At 38.7% G+C, this 14,651-nt stretch overlaps 1 protein-coding gene and 1 long non-coding RNA gene across 3 annotated transcripts in view; both read left to right on the top strand.

Annotated features, from left to right (window-relative positions):
* The window catches only part of PAK2 (p21 (RAC1) activated kinase 2), an 89,766-nt gene that overhangs the window by 11,443 nt on the left and 63,672 nt on the right, over positions 1–14,651 (top strand). The window lies entirely within an intron of this gene.
* On the top strand, positions 1,829–5,164 carry LOC144305265 (uncharacterized). Its single transcript, XR_013372324.1, has 2 exons — positions 1,829–4,962; positions 5,022–5,164. It is a non-coding gene; the product is annotated as an uncharacterized LOC144305265 (long non-coding RNA).

Raw genomic sequence — 14,651 nt, 5'->3', positions numbered from 1 at the left:
TAAAAGATTTTATTTATTTATTAGAGAGGGAGCATGAGTGGGGGGAAGGTGTAGAGGGAGACAGACAGGCTCCTCGCTGAGCAGGGAGTTGGATGCAGGGCTTGACCCCAGACCTTGGGATCGTGACCTGAGCTGAAGGTGGACGCTTAACGAACTGAGCCATCCAGGGACTCCAGTAATCATCATACTTTACTGAGTCTTGTATTTTACTTAAATTCCTGTCTGTACTGAATTTCTTTTTTCAATGAATTATCCAACTTTGTCCATGCCATTTTGTCTTTTTTTAGTTACATGGGTTTTTTTAAGACTTTATTTATTTGAGAGAATGAGAGTGTGTGTGTGTGTGTGTGTGTGCGCGCGCGCACACACACACAAGCAGGGGGAAGGGCAGAGGAAGAAGCAGAGAGTCCCTAGCAGACTCAGTGAGCCTGGAGCCCAATGCTGGGCTTGATACCACGACCCCGAGATCATGACCCGAGCCAAAACCAAGAGTCAGATGCTTAACTAACTGAGCCACCCAAGTGTCCCTATAGTTTATTTTTGTTCTATTTCAAGTGAATGCTTTATTTTTTTTTATTTTTTATTTATTTATGATAGGCACACAGTGAGAGAGAGAGAGAGAGGCAGAGACACAGAGGGAGAAGCAGGCTCCATGCACCGGGAGCCCGACGTGGGATTCGATCCCGGGTCTCCAGGATCGCGCCCTGGGCCAAAGGCAGGCGCTAAACCGCTGCGCCACCCAGGGATCCCCAAGTGAATGCTTTAAACATTTATTTATTGTCATAATAAATTCTGTAGGGTGTGTTTCTATCATTTTATATAATGTTTTCTGTTTTTGAATGATTAATTGCTGCTGCTTTAATTGTAAAATAGATAAAATTACCATCTTAAGCAGTTTTAAGTATACAATTCTTTAGCATTAAGTACATGTACATTGCTGTACACCCATCCCCACCATTTTTTCATTGTCCCCAACTGAACCTCTATACTCATTAAAAACTAACTCTCCCTTCCTCCTTACTCCCAACCCCTAGTAACCTCTTTGTGTCTCTTATGAGTTTGCCTATTTTATTTAGATGATTCATGTAAGGGAAATCATAAAATATTTGTCTTTTTGTGTTTAGCTTCTTTCACATAGTATATAATGTTTCCATCCTTGCTATATAGCATGTATTAGTACTTCATTATTTTTAAGGCTGAATAAATAATACTCCATTGTATATATACACTTGACTCTTGAACAATGCAGGGTTTAGGGGTGTCAACCCCTGCACACACAAAAATCTGTGTTTACTTTTGACTCTTTCGCCCCAGAATTTAATTAATAGCTTACTGTTGACCAGAAGCCTTATCAATAATATAAACAATAGTTAACTCATAATTACATGTTATATATGTTATAGATTGTATTCTTATGATAAAATGTTACCAAGAAAATCATAAGGAAAATACTGTGCTGTATCAAAAAACTGCATACGGGCAGCCCTGGTGGCTCAGCGGTTTAGCTCTGCCTACGGCTCAGGGTGTGATCCTGGAGACCCGGGATGGAGTCCCACGTGGGGCTCCCTGGATGGAGCCTGCTTCTCCCTCTGCCTGTGTCTCTGCCTCTCTCTCTCTCTCTCCTCTCTGTGTATTCTCATGAATAAATAAATAAAATCTTTAAAAAAAAAAAACTGGCATACAATGCAGTTTCTAATCTGTGTTGTCAAGAAACAGCTGTATATCACATGTTTTTTTAAAGATTTTATTTATTTATTCATAGACACAGAGAGAGAGGGGCAGAGACACAGGCAGAGGGAGAAGCAGGCTCCATGCAGGGAGTCCGATGTGGGACTCAATCCCTGGTCTCCAGGATCACACCCCAGGCTGCAGGCAGCACCAAACCTCTGCGCCACCGGAGCTGCCCCTGTATATCACATTTTGTTTATCCAGTTATCTGTTGGTGTTTTCTAGGTTTTACTTTGTAACATATTTGTTGCTTTTATCTCATTTAGTTAGAATTTATGCATCTTGTTTTTAAGTCTACTAATTTATAGTTTAAATGAATACAAACGTAAATCTAAATTTTAAAAAATAAATTTTTCTGGTTTGTCGGTCTGAAAGAGAAAAGTATACTTTGACTCCCCCTATATTAGAAGACTAGCTTCTCCTCATAATCCACCCTCACTTTATCTGCTTTTCCTCTCCATGGTGAACTTTGGAACTTCATATTGTTAGTATATTTTTTACTCATTAAACTTTATTTAGATGGAGTTGGTGCTCATTGCCATTTTTCTCAGTCTTACATTTAAGGTTATTCATCATGTTTGTCAACTAGTATTTTCAGCTAATTTTTTTAAAGATGTATTTATTTGAGAGAGAAAGCATGAGCAAGGAGAATGGGGCAGAGGGAGAGGGAGAAGGAGATGCAGGCTCCCCACTGAGCAAGGAGCCTGAGGTGGAACTGGATCTCTGGACCCTGAGATCAGGACCTGAGCCAGAGGCAGATGCTTAACTGTGCCACCCAGGCACCCTTTTTTTTTCTTTTTATTGAAATATTTTGACAGATGATGTCTTTTATACATGTTCATTAATGTCTGATACGGTAGCTCCTTACAACCCTTGTATTTCTTTTTTCATTTCCAGAAATATTTTTGGTTGTTTTAGTTCTGTTTTCTTTCTTAAAGATACTTGTAATAATTAGGTTGGCTTGTTGTTTCTGTCCTTTGTGTGAGCTTCTCAGATGTTTGTCCTTACCACTCATAAATTTAAAAATTTATGCCACTCCCTTTTCTTCTTAAATGACTCTCATTTTATCTTGGTCTTTCCTCTCCATATATGCCAGTTTCATAGAGTTTGTCAGACTGTTTGGAAGTCCAGCTTGTGTCTTGAGGTGATTCATCATCTAGGTCAGGCTCTGCTTCGTGTGACGGGTAATTATCTCTTCTTGTACTACGTTATTTTTTGTTGGGATCAGCAAAAATTGTTGAATGTTTTTTCTGCATCTTCATCTTTGAATTATAACTGTTATATATTTTCTGATGCACATTTGTGTTTGTGGATTATCCTTGCTACAGTTGGCTGGGATTCTGGTTGAAACCTCTTTTTAGGTGTATTGCTGAAGGATACATAGCTCTTAGCCCGAGTTCCAGTGATTAATAGACATTCATCTAATATGGTAGTTCTGGTGGGATCTTATCCTACCCTGGTTTCTAACATGTGCTGTTAGCACTCTTCCTGATTCAAGTTTATACTGATAACAACACTTTGCTTATATGACGACTCCTCTGAGGAAGCTGTGCGCCAGTCCGTGTTTCTCTGTGCTTGTACAGCTCCATCTGAACTTTGCATACACCCAGGCACATAGACACTTGCTTTTTTCTGGAACTTGCATGGTAGACTCAATGTCTGTAGAAAGATCAGAGGGGAAAATAAGGAGCTCTGGCTGCCACAAAACCCGTCTCTCCATAGCAAGAAACGGCTTAACAAGGGTGGCTGACTCCTTTGTTTCTCTGAGGCCGACTTTGGGTCTCTTAATAAAGGATGGCTAGCAGAGAGGAACAAGGTGTCTTCATATCTTAGGCGGATGTTGAATTTTGTTTCATGAAGCAGAGCATGGCTGGGTCATGAATGTTTTCAGTTAAGAATGAATGGAAATCTTTATAGCTAGTGGAAATCCTTCAAAGATCTAATATAAATTGTTTTTATGGAAATTTGGGATAGTCTATACAAGTGGCTTCTGATTTGATAACTTTTGGAGGAGGGGGAGTAAAATAAGCCAGCTCTAGTTTTGTTTAACTTAGATAACCACTGAAGGAATCAAGTAATCTATCTGCTGTTAGTCATTTTTCAGTAAAAGGTCTTGTTTTATTATCACAGTGGTATCTTGTTTCAATTTGCATTTCTCTTGAAGTTGAACATATTTCATATGTTCAGCTGCTTTTTTTCATTTTGAATCACCATTTGGGGTTTGTGATGAAAGCTTTTATTTTTCTTTGTAAACTTTATTCTTTATTTCCCCATTCCCTGTGTTACAGGCATTTTGAAGTATTTTCTGAGTCTTGCCCCTTTCATGCTTGGTCATTGTTTCACTTTTCCAGTATGGTGATTGGGTGAAAGCCAAGAGGAAGAAGAAAAAAAAAAGATCACATTTAGATTACAACATTTCTTTACACACACTGCTTCCTCTGTATATAGAGACCTTCCTCTCTTTCCTTGCCTGGCAAATTCCTTCTCATCCTTCAAAGGCCAAGTCTAATTTCTTGGCCTAATTACTCCTAGAAATGGGAGCTGTGGGTCTTCTTTTCCATTGCATTCCACTCATCCCTATCAGTTCTTACCTTATTTCAGAGTAGTCATCTGTTATTTTCCCACTGAGGGCCAGCTCAGAGGGAACACTGCGTCTGAATCATGGTTATCTTTGATCTCTAGCATCTGACACAGTGTAGGCACAAAATAAATATTTGAATGACTTAGGATAGAGTAAGGTTTTTTTTCCCTTCAACTGTGTCATTTTCCTACTTCTAATATGAAATACAAAAAAACAAACAAACAAACAAACAAAAAACCCAGGTCTTTCTGGAATTGGAGTTATAATTTTTTTGTTGTTTAGGTTTTCTGGTCTGGGTTTTTTCATTTTTTGTAATGATCAGGCATTATTTTTGAGAACAAGAAATGATAATAAAAAATAAACCTCTCAAACTTCCAGGTGCTTCCTCTTGCCTAGCACCTGTGACTTTTTTGCCCCACTCCACTGTCTGATTTTTCTCTACTTTCTGCCATATACCCTCTTATCTCCTTGCTGTCTCATGGATTAGATCACACTTACTTGTTCCTACTTGTTCCCATTGTCTAAAATCCCATCTCCTGGTTGGGAATGTGATGTGTTGTAAATTGCGGATTGTGATAGGGATTGAGTAGTGAGAATTTAGACTATTTAGTGTCCAGTTGGTGTTATATTGAATATAAGGTGGTTAAGGTGAGGTTCCTGGATCAGTTTTTATCAGTTGTAAATAGAGCATTTAGTTGTCATAGCTCTCTAGAATAGTGATCTTAAGACAAAATAGTGACTTTCTTCAAATTTTGCTGGATCCCCTCCAGCCTAGAAAAGAAAAAAAAAAAAAACAAAAAACCTCCACTTGACTCTGATGCCATCACGGATAAACCATCGGTTGATTTATTCATTCAGCAATTACTCACATAGACAGATGAACTGGATACAATGCTCGGTGTTAATGAAGTAGTGGTCAACAAAATACTCACTGGGTCCATGCTTGTGGAGTTTAGAACGTATTAGGGAAGATAGACATCAAAAAAGCAAATCCAGTGTGATGAATGTTATGACAAAGGAAATAAAGTAATATGCAGGGGATGGGAATGAGGAGATGTCAGAGAAGGTTTTCTGAGAAAGTGACCTTCAGGCCAATACTTGAAATGGACGTTTGACAGGTGGAGGCGGTGGACAGAGAGTAGGGTGACCAACTCAATGCTAGTTTGCTGAGGGCTTTCCTGCATTTAATGTTGAAAGTCTGGTGTCTGGGGGAAGTAAAACGATTAGCGAACAGAAAATCTTCCCAGAAGGTCATGTATGAAGGCCCAAGGTGGCTATTAGAAAGACTGAAAAAAAAAAAAAAGGTTGATGTATATTGTAGCATGTATGAATACCTCGTTTCTTTTTATGGCTAAATAATATTCCATTGTATGGGTATACCATAATTTGTCCATTTATCAGTTAATGGAAATAGGATTGCTTTCACTTTTTAACTGTTAGATGAAGAGTGCCTCTGAACGTTTGTGTATAGGTTTTTGTGTGGACATATTTTATTTCTTTTAAGTGTATGCATAGGAATGGAATTGCTGAGTCATAGGGTAACTCCACGTTTAACCTTTTGAGGAGCTACCAGGCTGTTATCCAAAGGCTGTACCATGTTGCAGTCCTGCCAGCAGTGTGTGAGGAGGATTCTAATTTCTCTCTGTCCTCACTAACACCTGTTACTTTCTGTCTTTTTGATTGTAGCCATCCTCCTGAGTGTGAAATGGTATCTCATTGTGGTTGTAACTTGCATTTTCCTAAAGGCCAAGGATGTCAAGTATCTTCTAACGGGCTAATTGGCCATTTGTACATTTTTTTAGAAATATGTATTCAGATCCTTTGGGAAAGTATTTTATGTTCAGAGTTGAGCAGTTTAGAACAGTGCCTCTCTCAGTATCTTTTGGTGATGGACTAGTAACTTTTGTAAAATACTATAAAATGGAAATGAAAGAGAAACCAGACATACAAAATACAAGCCCCTTTTGTTGTTGTTAGGGTCAACAGCAGATTACTGTGTCAAATGCTCTGAAAGTTGCTGAAGTCTTTTTTCTCAATTTCTGTTCACTGAGTACTAATTAAAAAAAAAAAAAAAAAAAAAAGCCAGTCCATTTAACACTCTGAGTGGTACTGCTTTAAATTACTAAAAGGCATTTGAAAAATAGTGCAGCTTTTCTTGTGTTGGAACGCAAGGCAATTACTTGTTTCTTGTATTTTCTGTACTTCCAACTCTGATTCCCAATTCTAACTTGCTGTTGAGGTAATCCCACAGAGGACTTGATGAAATGCTTGATGAAATCATCAAGCATTTCATACAGATTTTACTCAAGCAAGTTATGTTTTATTGGGATAAGCTTGAGGGTTCAGTTTCCGCAGAAGATAAGGCACATGAGGTTTGCAGCCAGTGAAGGCAACCTTCTGACCCATTCCCAGTTTTCTTCCTAGGAGATACTGTCAATGTTGATGACACTGTGCTTGTGAAAAGGGGGTTACTCTGGGTTTTCAGAAGCCCAGAAGGCAGATTTTCCATAAAGCCTGGTATACTTCAACCATGTAACCCTGAAATTCCAAATTACCTGATTTGTTTATAAATAAATAATTTATCACTTGGCTGTAATGTCCTTGTTCTGAGCATAATTTCTTACCTCGTTGTTTGTAGTTAATAGAAAAATAAACATTATATGTCCTCAGCCTCTTTCTGACCCTGTAGCCATGAACAGTTTGTGAGCATGAGTAGTTCATTATTTCCTGTCTTATAAGGTCCAGGGGTTCTAAGTATTCAGGCTATTCCGGTCTCTGAAACCATATAGACTAGGGACACCAAGGAATACATTCTTAGGCTCTCCTGATGATTTGTTTTTGGTGGTGAAATTCTGAAACAATTGTGGGTCATTAGAAAGTGTCTTATTTGTTTATAGTGGACCAAAACTAATGAGGATATATATTTATGAATCATTTGAAGTGAGTTTAAACATTTGTTAGTCTTTCTGTGTTAAATGGATTATTTTCAGATTGATACAGCAAATTAAGGAAAGTGTTCTTTGCCAGGCAGGAATTTAAAATCTTGTAGAAAGAGAGAAGAAAAGTTAGATGCCAGTGATGGACGTTCAAAGAAGTGTGTAAGTATAAAACCTGAGGATGGCACTGTATCATTCTGGGTCCAATCAGGAGAGAAACCACACAGTAACTTGAACATGGAAAGAATTATTGACTATAACAAGAGTGGGATAATGAGGGCTGAGCTAGTAAGAAGTAAATAGAACTCTAAAGAATATGGGAATAGATAAGGAGCAACTGCTATCCCTAGGGCTCATATCTCAGCACCTTGGAAGGAGCCCTCCTTCCCCCAGAGTTGAGATCTAGACCTTGTTGGAGACAGCATGGCTGTGGATCCCTGAATGGCAGAGGTTCTCTGTGGATGGAACTTGCTGGACATTTCTGCTCTCTAGGGTACCAGAGCATCTGTTGACGGGGAGGTGTTAACTCCACTACAAAAGCTCCCAAAAAGAGAGTGAGGAGAAGCTACTGGGTATGCTCCCCGGCGATCACCTGGCCATAAAGATGTCTGGTGCTGTAGGAATCTGGGGAGCCAAGCGTACCAGAACCAGGAAGCGAAACTTTTCTCCTATGTTGTCTCTCCTGCGCCCTCTACTGATAAAGCTTAATATCGTGCCAGTTGGCCAAGGAAAAACACTTTAAGGTCCCAGATCCATTTTCAGAGTAGACAAAAAGATTGAACGTGTAATTGAGAGACACTAAATTAGTAACCAGCATGAAAATGGTAAGTAATCCTGTCAGAGCTCATAGGTGTAGAGCTCCTGTGAGATTATGATAGTTGAAGAAGTAGTATAAGAAGGAGCTTTTTTATAAGATCAGTAGGGCTTTTTTTTTTTTTTTAATTCAACTGTGGTCGACATATAATGTTATATTACTTTCAGGTGTACAACATAGTGATTTGATACTTCTATACATTATGAAATGCCCACCACATTAAGTGTGGTACCATCTGTCACCATACAATGTTATTACGGTATTATTGACTATAGTCCTTGTGGCATACTTTTCATTCCTGTGACTTTTCATGAGAGACACAGAGAGACCGAGGCATAGACAGAGGGAGAATCAGGCACCATGAGAGAACCCTGATGCGGGACTTGATCCCGGGACCTGGGATCATGCCCTGAGCCAAAGGCAGACGCTCATGCTGAGCCACCCAAGCATCCTAAGTTTGTACCTCTTTTTTTTTTTTTTTAAAGATTTTATTTATTTATTCATGAGAGACAGAGAGAGAGAGAGAGAGAGAGAGAGGAAGAGACATAGGCTGAGAGGGAAGCAAGCTCCACTCAGGGAGCCCGACGTGGGACCCAATCCCAGGTCCCCAGGATCACACCCTGGGCCAGAGGCAGGCACTCAACCACTGAGCCACCCAGGTGTTTAAAGTTTGTACCTCTTAATCCCTTTCACCTTCACCTTTTTTTTTGCCCAAGGTTCTTTTTATTTTTTATTTTTTATTTTTATTTTTTAATTTTTTATTTATTTATGATAGTCACAGAGAGAGAGAGAGAGAGAGAGAGAGAGAGGCAGAGACATAGGCAGAGGGGAGAAGCAGGCTCCATGCACCGGGAGCCCGAGGTGGGATTCGATCCCAGGTCTCCAGGATCGCGCCCTGGGCCAAAGGCAGGCGCCAAACCGCTGCGCCACCCAGGGATCCCTTTGTTTTTTTTTTAATTGAAGATGACAACGTTCTTCCTCATTACAAAAACAGCACATGTTCATTTTATAAAAATCATAGACAAATATTTTTGTACTTGTGTATATTATAGAAAGATGGAAAAGGCAATCAGCTCTACTACCCATAAAGAGAACCAGTGTTAATGATTTGATAAACTATGACTAGGTAGAGGAGATAGTAGGGAGGGAAAGCTTTCTGTGATGGTGCTTGCTGCTGCTTTTGTTTATTTGCTTACAGAAAAAACTGGCTTTGAAATATAAGAATGCTAAATGATATATATTAGGGCAGCCCGGATGGCTCAGTGGTATAGCGCCACCTTCCGCCCAGGATGTGATCCTGGAGAACCGGGATCGAGTCCCACGTCAGGCTCCCTGCATGGAGCCTGCTTCTCCCTCTGCCTGTCTCTGCCTCTCTCTCTCTCTCTCTGTGTTTCTTTCATGAATAAATAAAATCTTTAAAAATAAATAACTAAATGATATATACTAGCATTTTGAGGAACTTTGTCTTTAGTGTTTATATGAAATTTATGTAAGTTCTTCTAAAACTTTTTTGTGTTTTATTTTTTTGTTTGAATTGTATTATTTTTAAAATTCCAGTATAATTAATATACAGTGTTGTATTAGTTCAGGTGTATAGTATACTGATTCAACAGTTCTGTGCACTACTCAGTGCTCATCACAGTAAGGGTACTCAGTCTTCCTCACCTATTTCATTTCACCCATTCCCCCCACCAACCTCCTCTCTGGTAACCATCAGTTTTTTTCTCTGTATTTAAGAGTCTGTTGGGTTTTTTAAAAAAATCTCGTGTTGTTCTTTGTCTTTTTCTTAAATTCCCCGTAGGAGTGCAGTCATGATATTTGTCTGATTCATTTCCCATAGCTTTCTATCCTCTAGATTCATCCGAGTTGTTGCAAATGGCAATATTTCATTCTTTTTTTGTGACTTTCATTCTTTTTTATGGTAATATTCCATTGTATTTATATACCACATCTTTATCCATTCATCTATTGATGGACACTTGGATTGCTTCCATAATTTGGCTATTGTAAATAATGCTGCAGTAAACCTAGGGGTGCATATATCTTTTTGAATTAGTGCTTTTTAATTTCTTTGGGTAAGTACCCAATAGAATTGCTGGATCATATGGTAATTTTTTTTCTAATTTTTTGAGGAATTTCCATAGTCTTTTCCACAGTGGCTGCGCCAGTTTGCATTCCCTCCCATCAACAGTGCATGAGGGCTCCTTTGTCTCTGCATCCTTGCCAACATTTGTTTCTTGTGTTTTTTATTTTCTCCTTCTGACAGGTGTGAGATGATGGGATCTCATGGTTTTGATTTGCATCTACCAGTGATGTTGAGCATCTTTTCATGTGTCCGTTGGCCATTTGTAGGTATTTAGAGAAATCTCTGTTCACGTCTTCTGCTCATTTTTATTTTTATTTTTATTTTTTTTATTTTTATTTATTTTATTTTTATTTATTTATGATAGTCACACAGAGAGAGAGAGGCAGAGACACAGGCAGAGGGAGAAGCAGACTCCATGCCGGGAGCCCGATGTGGGATTCGATCCCGGGTCTCCAGGATCACGCCCTGGGCCAAAGGCAGGCGCCAAACCGCTGCGCCACCCAGGGATCCCTTCTGCTCATTTTTAAATTGGATTGTTTTTTGGGTGTTGAGCTGTATAAGTTCTTTATATATTTTGGATACTAACTCTTTATCATCTATATTATTTGCAAATATCTTCTTCCATTCAGTATGTTGTCTTTTAGTTTTGTTGTTTGTTTTCATTTGCTGTATGGAACCTTTTTGTTTGTTTGTTTGTTTTGATGTACTATGTATGTAACTTTAAGAATTTTGTCAAGTAGGCAATCACTAGACATCACTTTGGGGCCCTTTAAGTGACCATTAGGAAGGTGATCACAATATAATCACATTGATAGAATGTTGTATCTTAGAAGTCATCATGCTTTTGTTCTCTTTGCTCAAATATTGTCATATGAATGTTCCTCTCAGGAACAGGGTTCTAGCAGACTTAATTTGGGAAAACAAATTGAAAACTAAATCTTGCCCTTGTTGAGGTGTAGGGATTAATCCTCCCCTGAATATCAAAGACTAAAGAATGCTCATGAAAGAGAAAGACTTTGTAATACCACATCATTGATTATTGGCATTACTACTTTAAAAGTTGGACAGTAATTCTAGAGAATGAAAACAAAGTTCTTGGGTGTTAACCCACAACTGGGATCATATAAATGGACAGGATACATGATAGTAGGCCCATTTTCAGAGAAATTACTTCTCCTACTAAATCCAGACTAGTTCCTATTGAATTACCAGCCTTTTAACCAAGTTGGTACAGAAGTGAATTGTTTGCTTTTCATTTTTACACATTTAAGAACAAATATTAAAACTTTAATGTAAGTTTAGTTTTTAAAACCTTTAAGCCACAATTTAAACCTTTAAGCCACATGTGACTACTGAGCACTTGATAGATGGCTAATGTGACTAAGTAAATGAATGTTATTGCATTTTTATTAAATTTAAATAGCCATCTATGGCCAGTATGTCTACCCATATTGGCTGGCACAGTTTACAGAATGTAAGGAAACAAGTTTTAAAGAAAACAAGTAATTTGAAGGTGATTTTAGAAACAACTTCGCATTGAGGGTCAACCTCTCTACATGATGGTATTCCATATTCCCCAAATATCTTAATTTGATGTATTTTGAAAATTTTTTTCATATCACTAATGTAATTAGTAAAATTTGATAAAGATCCATTTCTTCTTTCAAGGTATCTTAAAAAACCATATCCCAAAGCTAGCTCAGTTGTTGGAGCGTGTGACTCTTAATCTGGGGATCATGAGCTTGAGCCCTGTGTTGGGCAGAGATAACTAAAAAATTTTAAAATAAAAATCCATATTCCTCAGTAATGTCTGTTTTTATAACCTTACTTGCATACCTAATCGTGATTCATTTTAGTATGCATTTATTGAGCACATTGTTTGCCAAACTCTATTATGTATGTTCTAGCAGTACAAATACTAATAAGGCATAATTGTCATTAGCCATTTAGTCTAGCTGGGATTAAGAGAGAGAGAAGTGGGGTTAAAGGAAAACTTTTTAGTGTTCAGCTTTTTGTTGTTTTTAGATAGGCTCCAAGTCTGATGTGGGGCTTGAACCTCGGACCCTGAGATTAGTAAGAGTTGCATGCTCTACCAACTGAGCAAGCCAGATGCCCTTAAAGGTTTTTTTAAACCTCTAGACAGGGCAGCCCCGGTGGCGCAGCGGTTCGGCGCCGCCTGCAGCCTGAGGTGTGATCCTGGAGACCCGGGATCGAGTCCCACGTCGGGCTCCCTGCATGGAGCCTGCTTCTCCCTCTGCCTGTGTCTCTGCCTCTCTCTCGCTCTCTCTCTCTGTGTCTATGAATAAATAAATAAAAAATCTTAAAAAAAAAAAAAAAATAAAAAAATAAACCTCTAGACACCATTTGATATAGTTTAGGAATATATATTTTTTAATTTACCTCATTTTTCAAAAAACATTTTTCTTAAAGCAAGGAGGGATTTTATGCATCTCCTCTGTCTTTGCTGGATTATTTTATTTCACACTCTGCCATAAGTGAAATGCAGCCTCAGAATTCTCATCCCAGTGTATAGGAAGATGTGGCAGCTAGCCACTCAGGATCACTCAGAGTAGCTCTGTGAAGTGAAGCTTGCTGGCTATTTGGGATCTATAGTAGTACCTGGAATATCCTTCCTCCATTTTTTAATCTGTGGAAACTATCCTTTACATCATTTTTCAAGTCAATGTCATGCTGTTTCACAAATCATTTCATTTTATTTTTTTTTAATTAAAAAATATTTTATGGGGATCCCTGGGTGGCGCAGCGGTTTGGCGCCTGCCTTTGGCCCAGGGCGCGATCCTGGAGACCCGGGATCGAATCCCATATCGGGCTCTCGGTGCATGGAGCCTGCTTCTCCCTCTGCCTATGTCTCTGCCTCTCTCTCTCTCTCTCTCTCTCTCTGTGTGACTATCATAAATAAATAAAAATTATTAAAAAAAAATAAAATAAAAAAAAAAAATATTTTATTTGTTCATGAGAGGCAGAGAGAGAGAGAGCGAGAGAGACACAGGCAGCGGGAGAAGCAGGCTCCATGCAGGGAGCCCGAAGATCGAAGATCGCAGGACTCCTGGACCACGCCCTGAGCCTAAGGCAGGCTCTGAGCCACCCAGGGATCCCTCACAAATCATTTTAAAGTGATAGAAGTGATCTCTTACTCCTCCATACTCATGCATTCATCCAGCACATATTTATGGATTGCCTTGTATATTATGGCAGGTTCTGTTGAACCATGAGGTGGGAAGTGAACTTATGTCACTTGTAGACTGAGACATGCCCCCTCAGTCTCTGTCTTCCATTTTGGTGGCAACTTGTTAGGATAGGGGAACATTAGGATCACAGCAGCCTAGGTCCATAAATCATCTTAAAGAGAAGAACTAACTTTCTCAGATTTAGTGTCCACTAGAAATAAACCTTCATGGTTTTAAAACATTGAGATTTTGGGATATGTTTGTTACCAGTGCATAGCCTGGCCCGACAAAGGGTTGTTTCTGATTTTTTACTGGTATGACAGTGATACTATATATTCTCATAATTTGCACATGTGCAAGAGTTTTTTGGATTTATATCGAGGAGTAAAATTGCTGAGTTGCAGAATGTTAAGGATAGAACATCTACTTTACAAGCTATTACCAAATTCTTTTCTAAAATAATTTTGCTACTTTGCACTCCTGTTAGCAGTTATGAAAGTTCTCTTTGCTCTGCATCCTTGGTAACATTTGGTTTTGGTAATCAAAATTTACCAATCAAGAAGGTGTAAGGCCTTTATGAGGCCTTTCTTAATTTTTGCCAATCAAGAAGGTGTAAAATGGCATCTGCTAATGGCCTTACCTTATAGTTCCATGATTTTTTATGAGATTGAGCATGTTCTCATGTACTTACTCACTTTATCATCTTATGTGAAGTGCCCATTCGTGTCATTTGCTTATTATTGATTAGATTGTTTGTCTTTTATTTATTTATAGGAATTCTTTATATATTCTTCTTCTACATAAAGATATCCTCCTATATAAAAGTCTTAAATTCCTGAACATAAGTATCTCTCCATTTATTAGTTCTCCTTGATATCTTTTTATTTTTATTTTTTTCCATGAGAGACACAGAGAGAGGTGGAGACACAGGCAGAGGGAGAAGCAGGCTCCCTGCAGGAAGACGATACAGGACTCCATCCCAGGACTCTAGGAGCACAACAACCTAAAGGCAGACACTCAACCATTGAGCCACCCAGGTGTCCCCTCCTTAATATCTTTGAATGTATATTCTTCCTGTAAAAATTCTAGTTCCATGGATCCCATACTGTACCAACACACCCTGCAATACTTCACTAAGCTCAGAGACACAGTGGGATTTTACATTTTAGAGGGAATCCATAGTTGACATCTGTTGAACACCACGTGGACTTCTAGCTCTAGGGAATTCCACAGTTTCAACATTAAGTTGTGATACATTTGATAATGTCTGTCTTTGATGGAGCTTTGCTGTAATTAAAAGTATAGAAATCAGTGTGAA

This window comes from Canis aureus, chromosome 35 (genome assembly GCF_053574225.1).
Source record: "Canis aureus isolate CA01 chromosome 35, VMU_Caureus_v.1.0, whole genome shotgun sequence".
NCBI classification, from domain to species: Eukaryota; Metazoa; Chordata; class Mammalia; order Carnivora; family Canidae; genus Canis; species Canis aureus.
Note: the sequence above shows the minus strand (reverse complement) of the source record. Positions and strands in the feature narration are given on the sequence as shown.